Genomic DNA, 12,442 nt, shown 5'->3' with positions numbered 1-12,442 from the left:
TGCCACACTAATGTTCATGACTGAAGTTAAAATTGAACCAAAAAAAAAACAAACTTTTTTTTTTCACAAGAAACAAATGTGTAATGTGTTTTTTTTTTTCTTACCTTGCAATACTGGAACTGCAGCACTTTAACGATTGCCTTGCAGGTCTCTGGAATGATGATGCCCAATGACTGAGGGGAGATGAGTGTCCCAAACTTCAGCAGGGATTGCCCTCCGCCACCTTGTATTTTGCCGCATGTGGGAGGTCACCATAGTCAGCAACTCCTGGAAGGTGGCTTCATCCATGCGCAGGTAGTTCTGATAGCCGTCCGGGTTTTTGACCTTGATCTCCATCAGTAGGGACATGTGAGAGCAGGTATCCCTTTGCTGCAGCCACTCTTTGGTCCAGCATGTTCTTCTCCTTCGCTGGGCCCTCTCCTGGATCAACTGGACCCCAGCTTGGGTGACCAACACTTTATACTGATAGGGATGCATCAGCACAGAATTCAAGAACAGGATAGAATGCAGGTAGGTAGCACACACTTGCAGGTAGAAGACACTTTGTAAAAGGTAAGCCAAATACAAAGCAGAGCACAGTAGCAATGTACATGTTTCAGCTGGTATAAACCTAGCCTAACTAGTATCAGAGCAGAATGTGCTGCTTTTTATACACCCTGGCTAGCCCCTCCCTTTATTATTATTTAAATTTCCCACCAGTCATGAAGACCCTCTTCTCTTGTTTTGGGAAAGTCAAGATGAAACTCATGATTCATAAGATCAGATGGATCGTGAGATTGGAAGTTAAATTGGCAGGTTTTTGGACCAAATCGCGCTCACGACTGTCGGGGAGCTCCAGTGGAGAGTTCACGCCAAATCGTACACAATGTCGGAGCGTGAGCACATCGCTATGTCTGTGGCCAGCTTAAATACAAGCAGCAGATGACAGCGCTCACAGGACTCAACAGGGTCCAAACAATCAACACTAGGTCATCTTAGTTGCCAATGCTTCAATCTCCTTTATTGGAGATTTTCCTCAGGGACCAACATAATATAAAACAAACAAGTTTTAAATCGTAAAAACTCACCCATGTGCCAAACAATCTGAAGCCAGGTGCAGGGGGAGGTGACGTCATCATGGTTCACTGCCTTGATCCAGTTACTGTCAGTTTGCTTCAACATTTTAATTGTTTCTCATGCAGTCACCAGTGAGCTTTGGAAAGGCATTCCCTGGTATTCATATCAGCTTCTGGATAATTATTGTATCATGTTTTTAACTGCCATCCGTGGTGTGCTGCGGCGAAGACGCAACATGATGTCGTCACCTCTTACCCATTGAAGATGCACACCTTACCCAGCTGTCACAGGACATATCGATTAAGTGGATTGAGAAATTAAATGTTCAAGTAGAGTCTGGTTTGATAAAATACAAAAAAGAAAAATGTCTGAAGGTCAACAGAGACTATGAGGAACAGAGGGCCTGATTTAGAGCCGGAGGCTCTGACCAGAGCATTCGCTCTGAATCAGGGCCCTCCTACCTAAACTTGGAGCGGCCTCCTGGCCGCTCGCATAGCTGTGGGTGACCACCCACAGCCTATGCAAGCGGCCAAAAAGATAGTCGCGATGGTCAAGACCATCGTGACCATTGGGCTTGCGACGAGACCCTGCAGTAGGGTCTCGGTGACCACAAGCCCAGGAGTGATTTTGGCTCTATCAGAGCCAAAATTACTCCCACTGACATCACTAGTGATGTCAGTGGGGCCGGACCCAGACGGTAGGCGTTCCCATGGGCAGCCACGCCCCTGGCACGCCCACCAAAGGGGGCGTGCTGTCAATCAACATCGACAGCATGCCCCCTTTGGTGCGAGACCTGGAGCAACGGCTTCCCCGTCGCTCCCTGGGTCTCACACATGCGCACGAAGGAGCTCCCTCCATCGTGCGCATGTGCACTAGGGCACCATCGACCCGCTTGTGAGCGCTCGTGAGCGGGTCTGAATCAGGCCCAGAGTGTATGCACTTGGGCTACGGGTAAAGCTCCCTCAAGAAACCGTAATACTTACAGAAAAAGATTCCTTCAACTGTCTGTTTGACACGGATTTATCAAGTGGCAATAATACCTCACTGAGTGACCAAGAGACTATGCCGTCTACCTCTGTACAGAAGCCCCCTTTAGGTAACTGCCCACGCTGCACGCAGGATAGGAAGAAGCACTATACGAGACGAGGGGTCCTACAAAAGGAAAATTTAGTTATTAACCTTTCATCACATGTCCTGACCACGGCTGAAATAGATCTTCTAAATAATGGTCTTTCCTTTGTACCCACGAATAAATTCAAATAATTTGATTGGAAGGTAGACTTATGGAGGTTTAATAGGAATCTTAAAAGGACATGTCTGTGAGGTCTCTAATACTACACCTCTGTTGACAATTGCCCTATTAGAAGTAAATCCACTTTTGAGCCACAATCCATTAATGCATCCATTTGCTGTTTTTCTCAGATGGTGGACCAAGAAGTAACCTCTGCAGCAAGGATCTCCAATGCGGATCTTCCAAATGTATCTAAAAGTCAACTTGTAGCATTAAAAAAACTCTGTGATAATAAATCCATTGTAATTCCCCCCTACGGACAATGGCAGGGCAATCGTGCTACAGGACACTTATATGGAATTTTTATTTGTTACATGTACTATTTTTTTGTCATTTAATAATTTTCATCATTCATTTATATTTACGTTTGAATGCAATCACAAACGGATACATTTTTTGGATGTGGAAATCAGTTGGAACGGCATGTAATTAATATGACAAACCTACTGACAAAAAATAAAATTCCTTCATGCTGCAACTCACCATCCTAACGCTTTGAAAGAAGTGACTCTCGTTCTTCCAATTTTTACGTAAGACGTATATTGATAGTGAAGCTGATTGATGGAAATGATGCTTAACAAATTTCACCGGAGGGGTTATTCTTTGAAAGATCTCCAAAAAGCAAAAAATAAAGCTATGGCCATATCAAGAGAGGAGAACCTTCATGTTTCCTGCAAATCTGAAGCGAATCCTCAGAACAAGATTTTTGTCAACACCTTTTCTACAGAGTCCCAAGATCAATTCAATTATCAAAAAAACATTGGCCCCTAATAACTACTGATCCCAACTTTAAAATTCATAAGTATTATAGAGTGATGCAAGGTTACCATAGAGGACCTAATTTAATCGGCTGGTGAGAAATTACATTACGGGGTTCAATTGGGGGGAAAGTTCCCCCTACACTAAAACGATTAGTTAGGAAAATCAAACAGATTTGACTGCCCAACTAGTTGAGGGCTGTTTTTAGCGTGTCGGAGCAAACACTGATTAACGTTTGCTCCCACACACTAGATGATTATCATTCCAACCAGCCAATTAGTTGGCTGGTTGAAACGATATTGTTTTAGTGCAGTGGTTCTCAAACTTGGTCCTCTGGACCCCAAACAGGTCATGTTCTGCAGGTTACCCAGCAGGTGCACAGGTGTACTCATTACTCACACATTTTAAAAGATCCACAGGTGGAGCTAATTACTGTATTTCACTTGTGATTCTGTGAGAAGACTTGGAAAACATGCACTGTTTGGGGTCAGGAGGACTGAGTTTGAGAACCTGTGTTCTAGTGTATGGCCAGCATTAGTCTTGCCTAAATATCTCAGAATTGTATCTGACATAGGTCATTAAGTATTAATCCTAGGTAACCCCTTATGTAGTGAAATTATGTAATACATTTTTTTAAATAAATTGGCTAATAAAAGTGGAAGAAGGATAAGGGGTTTTATGGGAATTGGTAAGGGAAAATAAATATATGAATAAAATGTGTAAAACAAATAAGAATAATATACCTTAACAATGGGACTGGGTACCCAGTCTTAAGCTGGGTCCACACCTGACAGATATATCTGCAGATCAAGTATTCTGCATATTTATCTGCAGATGATGGTTGTTCATACACACTGAACATCATCTGGCTTTGAGTACCGCTGGCCACCCTCCCTGCGGCCTCTGCAGCAAGTGCACGGGCAGTCGGTAGACCACCCATACACACAGCACGATGGACAGATATATATGCCATCAGCTGTGCAGCAGAGCCGACGCGATATGTCTGTGAACTATGTCATTCACAGACATATTGCTGGTACACACTGTCCAACTGGCACCCGATATATTGGCCGATCAATAGATCGCCCTATACAGTCAGGTACATAAATATTGGGACATTGACAGAATTTTCAGATTTTGGCCTCTATTCACCACCACAATGGCTTTGAAATGAAACAAACAAGATGTGCTTTAACTGCAGACTTTCAGATTTAATTTGAGGGTAATTACATCCAAATCAGGTGAACGGTGTAGGAATTACAATGGTTTCTCTATGTGCCTCCCACTTTTTAAGGGGCCAAAAGTAATAGGACAAACTAAACAATCCTAAATCTAACTTTCACTTTTTAATACTTTGTTGCAAATCCTTTGCAGGCAATTACAGCCTGAAGTCTGGAATGCATAGACATCACCAGATGCCAGGTTTCATCCCTGGTGATGCACTGCCAGGCCTCTACTGCAAATGTCTTCAGTTATTGCTTGTTCTTGGGGCATTTTCCCTTCAGTTTTGTCTTCATCAAGTGAAATGCATGCTCAATCGGATTCAGGTCAGGGGATTGACTTGGCCATTGCATAACATTCCACTTTTTAGCCTTAAAAAACTCTTTGGTTGCTTTTGCAGTATGCTTCAAAGTATGTCCATCTGCACTTTGAAGCACCGTCCAAAGAGTTCTGAAGCATTTGACTGAATATGAGCATATATTATTGCACGAAACACTTCAGAATTCATTCTGCTGCTTTTGTCAGCAGTCACATCATCAATAAATACAAGCCAACCAGTTCCATTGGCAGCCATACATGCTCACGCCATGACACTACCACCACCATGCTTCACTGATGAAGTGGTATGTTTTGGATCATGAGCAGCTCCTTTCCTTCTCCATACTCTTCTCTTCCCATCACTCTGGTACAATTTGATCTTTATCTCATCTGTCCATAGGATGTTGTTCCAGAAATGTAATGGCTTTTTGAGATGTTGTTTGGCAAACTCTAATCTGGTCTTCCTGGTTTTGTGGCTCACCAATGGTTTACATCTTGTGGTGAACCCTCTATATTCACTCTTGTGAAGTCTTCTCTTGATTGTTGACTTTGACACATATACACCTACCTCCTGGAGAGTGTTCTTGATTTGGCCAACTATTGTGAAGGGGTTTTTCTTCACCAGGGAAATAATTCTTGTCATCCACCACAGTTGTTTTCCATGGTCTTCCGGGTCTTTTGGTGTTGCTGAGCTCTCCGGTGCGTTCTTTCTTTTTAAGAATGTTCCAAACAGTTGATTTGGCCACACCTAATGTTTTTGCTATCTCTCTGATGGGTTTGTTTTGATTTTTCAGCCTAATGATGGCTTGCTTCACTGATAGTGACAGCTCTTTGGATCTCATATTGAGAGTTGACAGCAACTGATTCCAAATGCAAATGTCACACCTAGAATCAACTCCAGACCTTTTACCTGCTTAATTGATAATGAAATGACGAGTGAATAGCCTACACCTGTCCATGAAATAGCTTTTGAGTTGATAGTCCCGTTACCTTTGGCCCTTAAAAAGTGGGAGGCACATATAGAAACCGTTGTAATTCCTACACCGTTCACCTGATTTGGATGAAATTACCCTCAAATTAAATCTGAAAGTCTGCAGTTAAAGCACATCTTGTTTGTTTCATTTCAAAGCCATTGTGGTGGTGAATAGAGGCCAAAATCTGAAAATTCTGTCAATGTCCCAATATTTATGGACCTGACTGTATATACATATATTTGTATAGTTAAAAGATGGGTATGTATGTAGGTGTATATATATATATATATAATGTATAGATAGATAGGTATTGCTGGGTACGAGGTATAACAGCCTGGTATTGGGAAGTTTGCACGTATCTGATTCCAATGTTGTGTGTATGGGTATATTGCTTGGTATAAGGTATAGTAGGATATTAGGTAGTACAGGAGTCATAATAGGGAGACAATGGTCAATGGAATTCAGATAAGTGGTTTCATGGTTGGGTGTCTGCATTGCAGCTTGGAGGGGTGATAGTAATATAGTGTGCAGTAGAGTGCAGATCAGTAATTGCACTGCGGTGGGGATATATTGCAGTGTATAATTGTGATATGAATCAACGGATACACCAGTACCGCGCTGGACACACTAGTCAATGGGCGGTGTAACAGTGGACTTTCAGAGGATAGTAAGTAACCACTTAATCAAATTTGCCTCTCCTGCAAATGTCTGCACTGAGGAGAATGATAGAATTCGGTTTTCAAAGGTGCATAAATAAAATGTTTTAATATGTTTCTCTTGGGGAGACTTCCGGTGGGCGGACCTTGTAGATGGCCGCATTTTAGAGAGCTCTCGCTCCCTTCACATACAGGCGCGGATAAAACACCTGCAGCGCCGGGAGCACTGACGCGCGGACATCAGCGCGTCACCTGGAGATAGCGGTGGGTAAGTGGACACTATTCCCGGCTCCCCACTGTCACCATACCGCCGGAGTTTAGGTGCAGTACAAAGCACCACTAATCGCGGCCGCCATTTTGGATCCGGACGGATCGCGCAGCTGCCTCCCTTGTCACCTCTTCCCCTCAAGTGTGCTATCGGAGGAGCCACCTACCTTCCTGCCTCTCTGACTTCACTGGCCCCCTGTGACAAGTGCTGTAGTGTGGGCAGTGCAGTATATTAGCCCACGACTGCCATCTTGGGACTGGCAGGGCTCTAGCTGCTGTTCCTGCACCACATTTTTATACAGAGAACTTTCAGAGTTTTTCTGGATCTCCAAAGGCACTATATCTATATCAGCTCCCCCTGCTGGTCAGGATTATTCAGTTTTTTGTTTTTTTTTGGCATATTAAATATAATCAATTTTCCTAGCAAAGTCCATTATCTGAGATTTATATATGGATAAGCACGTGACCAAAATACAGAAGGGTGGTAAGGGAGGTCCAGGTGTCCGAGGCAGAGAGACCAGAACCACTGCATCTACCACCTCTAGTCCTCCTACTTCCCCGGCTGGGGATGATATTATGGACGGCGTGTCTGATCCTTCCAAATTCAGTGCTGCGTCTGTGGCCAAAGCACAGGAAATCTCGGATCTTCTGACCATTGCTTGATAAAAAGTTGGCTGGTCTGAAAGAGGCGATAGATTCGGCTGTAACGCAGCTTCGCGAGCATAATGTGCGGATTGATGAAGCAGAACAGCGCATTTCAAATCTTGAAGACGATCTTACTACGGCCAAATCGGTAATTGAAACGCAGGAAGCTTCCATTGTCACCATGCAGGAAAAGCTGGAAGATTTGGAAAATCGCAACCGCCGCAATAATCTACGTCTAATTGGCTTACCAGAATCTGTCAAACAGCGGGAACTTATGGACTTAGTTTCCACCTGGCTTCCTCAGGAGTTGGGTTGCAGCTCTACATCAGGCCCTACATTGATCGAACGTGAACACAGAATTGGTCCGGATCGTCAAACAGATCGCCGCAGACCTAGACCTGTCATTTTCAGGTTCCTTAATTATATGTATAAAGTCAGACTGATGGAGGCTTATCGTAAATCTCAAAATTTATCCTATAAAGGGGACAGGTTGCTTCTCTTTCAAGATTTTTCTTATCAAGTGGCAATGAAACGAAGAGAATTTTCACCGATATGCAAGTCGCTTTTTGCTGCTGGAATCAGATTTGCCCTCCTCTACCCAGCTAAGCTTAGAGTACAACATGATGGCAAACAGTATTTCTTTGATTCGGTGTCCCCGGCAAAGACATTTGTTACTTCTCTCTCGGAATCTAACGTACTCACATCTGTCGATGAACATTGAGTTAATGCTTAAATCACAAGTATTATATTACTCACGTATGCCTCATTATGTCCTTAATATTTGTTAATGAGAAATTGATTCTCATCTGTTTTTGCATATTATGTGTATTTCTTACTATTTTTCTGGAAAACCCTGTTTCCTCTAAATTGTTCTTTTTTATTATTTGTTTTGATTTTGAATTTTTATTTTCTCATATTTGGAATATAGTTACTGGTTATTATTGGCCACAATGGCCTTATGTTTGGGTTCAAAGAAAAACACAAAATGGTAGAACTGTATAATTTTGGTGTATATATGTTTGGTTAAATGTAGTGATAATGGGATTGAGAGACCGCACGTTTATAATAACAATGGCTTCCCTACTCGCTGGGACATGGGATGCTATGTTTAACTAATTTCAACAAATTAGTATTTTCATGAAACAAGGTATTGGTTGATAACTTGAATTCCTTGGGTACACCTGTTAATTATAAGGATTGTATAAAATTCCTCACTTGGAATGTAGAGGGTCTTAACACACCACTCAAACGGCGGAAAGTATTACAACACCTACAGAGGCTCAAACCAGATGTGGCTGTGCTTCAGGAAACGCACTGGAGGGAGGGGGATCCAAATACGTTAAGGAGCAATTGGTTGAATGAATACATAGCAGCTTCATATACATCCAAACGAAGAGGTGTGGTTCTTCTTCTACACAAGTCCCTTAACTACACTATACTTGATAAATTGTGTGACCCTGAGGGTAGATTTCAATTTGTTAAAATACAATTGGAAGGGGTTTTGTTTACTATTGTCACCATATATGCACCAACTGGTCCTAACAGTGTTTTTTTTTACAGATTTATATGTTCAAATACAGGATTGGGCCGAAGGGACCATTATTTTAGGGGGGGATTTCAATACTACTCTCAATCCACTATTAGACAGATCAGGCGATGGGGGAAGGGGCACTATACCTAAGGCTTTAGATTTTCTTATATCTTCTCTCCAACTCTCTGATCCCTGGAGGTATCAACACCCCGTGGAGCGTGATTATGTTTTACTCACACCCACATCACACATCCTCCAGGATTGATTATTGGCTTCTTCCCACAAATCTCCTTCCTAAAGTTTATGATGCTAAAGTAGAAAATATAGCTATCTCTGACCACGCCCCAACATGGCTCTCCTTATCCCTTCCTACACCAAAACCTTCCTCCTTTAATTGGAGATTTCCCTCCTATTTATATAATTGTCCTGATTTGAAGCCATATTTGGAACAACAATACGGGAACTATGTCAACGATAATAATCAACATATTGAAGATATCAATTTATTTTGGGCAGCATCCAAGCCAGTTTTGCGTGGCTCGATCATAGCTTATGTTGCCGGAAAACGTAAAAAACTCTCCCAAAAATGTCAAGCTATTAGTACAGCTCTTTCTACATCTTATACAAATTTATTAAGGTTTAATACCCCAGAAACTCGTCAGATTTATATTGATACTAAAAATTTATATGACACACTATGTACAGAAAAAGCCCAATGTTCTTTAGATTACCAGAAACATCGTTATTTTAAGTGGGGAAATAGGGCAGGGAAACTGTTGGCCAATGTGGTTAGAAATCTGCGTCCTCAGGTTAACATTTCAAAAATTGTCTCGGAATCTCATGTTCTTACCACCACTTCTGATATACCAAATTCCTTTTTGGAATACTTTAGAAATATATACACTGCACCACCAGATAACCAAATTTTAGGTATGGAATTTTTAAAGTCGGCAGGTTCCTCTATATTAACTGAGGAGGAACAGGAGATACTGACTGATTTAATTTCTGAGCAAGAAATCTTGGCGGCTATTGGACATTCAGCAATTGGTAAAGCTCCGGGCCCTGATGGGCTTAGTGCAGAATATTATAAATTATTATCTCCATCTTACTCCTCATTTATTAAAATTGTTTAATTCTATTCTCTCTGGCACAGCGGCTCCATTTTCTTTTAATGAAGCCCGTATAATAATGTTACCGAAGCCGGGTAAAGATCCAACATTAGTACAGTCTTACCGTCCCATATCTTTATTAAATCAGGATTTAAAGTTATTATCCTCCATTATGGCACAAAGATTACAGATGCTTTTACCCAAGTTACTCCATACATCACAATCTGGCTTTGTAAAGAATAGATCTTCAGTACATAACATTCGTCAGGTAATAGCAGCCATAATGCAATCGCTACAAAACTCAGAGGATACGTCTCTTTTGGTCAGTTGTGATGCTGATAAAGCATTTGACCGTGTGTCCTGGACACATTTGTTACACGTCTTTCATTTTCAAAATTTTGGTCCAAGTTTTATACATTTTTTTAATTCACTATATAATACCCCCACAGCATTTCTCACCATTAATGGTTTAAATACGGAGAACTTTCAATTGTATCGCGGTACAAGACAAGGGTGCCCTTTATCTCCCCTACTTTTTAATTTAGCGTTGGATCCCCTTATCCGACCTTTTTATTTGCATACTGAATGGAAAGGGATTGGAATTGGAAGTCAAATATTAAAAGTGTCAGCATACGCTGATGACTTGCTATTATATTTTGCTAATCCACAAGCTGCTTTCCCAGGTTTTATGCAACTTCTACATGATTTTGAAATTATATCAGGATTTGTGATAAATAAGTCTAAGACAGAAGCTTTAGCCTTACACGATGGTGCCCAGGCTGCCTGGAATGGTTCTTTTCCTTTCAGATGGGCGAATACCTCTTTGACTTATTTAGGTTTACATATACCTGTCAATCCCTCTGATCTCTACATGGCTAATTTTCCTGCTATAATATTTCGTATTATTGCTGACTTTCAGGCCTGGAAACACTTGCCACTGTCTTACATAGGTAGATGCCACTTGATAAAAATGATCTCTTTTCCTAGGTTGCTATACCCAATACAAATGTTACCCTTACTTTTAAAAGATTCAGATCTAAAGTTATTGAATAAAACTATGAGCAAGTTTATTTGGGCGGATAAAAAACCAAGAATATCTTTATTCAAATTAAGTCAATCCACACAATTGGGAGGTATTAACCTTCCCTGTATAAAGAGCTATAATCTAGCTGCAAACTATCGTTATGCAGTTGATTGCTTACAGAATTCTGAAGAGTTCGCTAATACTGGCTTGGAACAAGCCTTTTGTCCTGACATTACACTATCTAGCTTATTACATATGAGACCCACAGATTTTCCTCTCTCGGTTACTAATAATTTGTTGTTAACCACTACGTGCACAGCCTGGCGTCTATCTAGACACAAGATGGGTATTTCAACATATAACACTATTTTTTTACCCATATATCATAATACAAGGTCTCAAGGATTCTCTGCTTTACATCATACTTTAGTGCATTTTTGGGGTTCAAGGGGTCCGAGACTGGTTTATCAAGTTTTGAATGGACAGACACTTAAAATTCTTACATATGAAAAATTACAAGAAATATTTCCTCAGATAACTATTCCTTTATTTACATATTACCAACTTAGAAGTTATGTGACTAACATTCTCTCCAAACTAACAGATTCTGACAAGACACATACATTAGATAGAGTGTTGAGTAGTTGCTCAGGAAGAAGTTGCTCTACCTCATATTTGTATTCTCAAATTAAACGATCTATAGATTTGGAAAAATGACAGTCTGGTATTGTTAAATGGAAGATTGATTTTCCTGACATTCCACTTAACGATGTTCTTCAAGCTTTTATTCGTCTAAATAAAATACTTATTTCCGCTCCTTACACAGAAATGCATTATAAACTGCTACATCGTGCTTACTACACACCCAAGTTGCGTTTTTTGATGGGGGCCTCCAATGATTCTAAATGTTTCAAATGTGAAGCTTTAGAAGCAGATCTTTATCACTGTATGTGGAATTGTCCTGAAGTTAAAAAATTTGGGCTTATAATTCAAACTTATATTAAAGATGTTTTAGGTATAACTATTAATATCTCTCCCGAATGGGCCCTATGGGACATATACCTTGATCAAAATTTACCTAAACCACCACTGGGTCAACAAATTTTGTTAGCTAAAATTGAAGCAGCAGGAAAGACCATCCTGTCTCAGTGGATATCCACAGATACCTTGACATTACCTTTGTTAATACCTCGTATTTCCTATTTGTTCCACATGGATTGGCTTGAAATGTCAATTAACAAGGAAAAAAAGGTCAAAAAGTTTTTTGAGACATGGTTACCATATGTTTGTGCGTTACCTTCTGAGACAAAAGATAATTTACGCCAAGCCATGAGGCTAACAACTTGGTACAACCTAGAAGTTGTTTCAGCAGGAGGCTCACCCTTCTAAAGTAGTAATTTGGCTGACCCATAATGTTTATTGGGGATAAGTGCGGTTCTCTCAATCCTTTTGTTTCTGATAACTTGTATATATATATATATATATGTTTCATGATAAACATGGAATGTAACTGTTTATATATTTGATTGTGATACATTGTATACTATGTTTGTTTTATTAATGTATACAGTTTACCAATAAAATATTTTGA

The sequence above is a fragment of the Taudactylus pleione genome, unplaced genomic scaffold (assembly GCF_031769625.1).
Source record: "Taudactylus pleione unplaced genomic scaffold, aTauple2 ptg000347l, whole genome shotgun sequence".
NCBI classification, from domain to species: Eukaryota; Metazoa; Chordata; class Amphibia; order Anura; family Myobatrachidae; genus Taudactylus; species Taudactylus pleione.
This window is presented reverse-complemented; position numbering follows the sequence as displayed.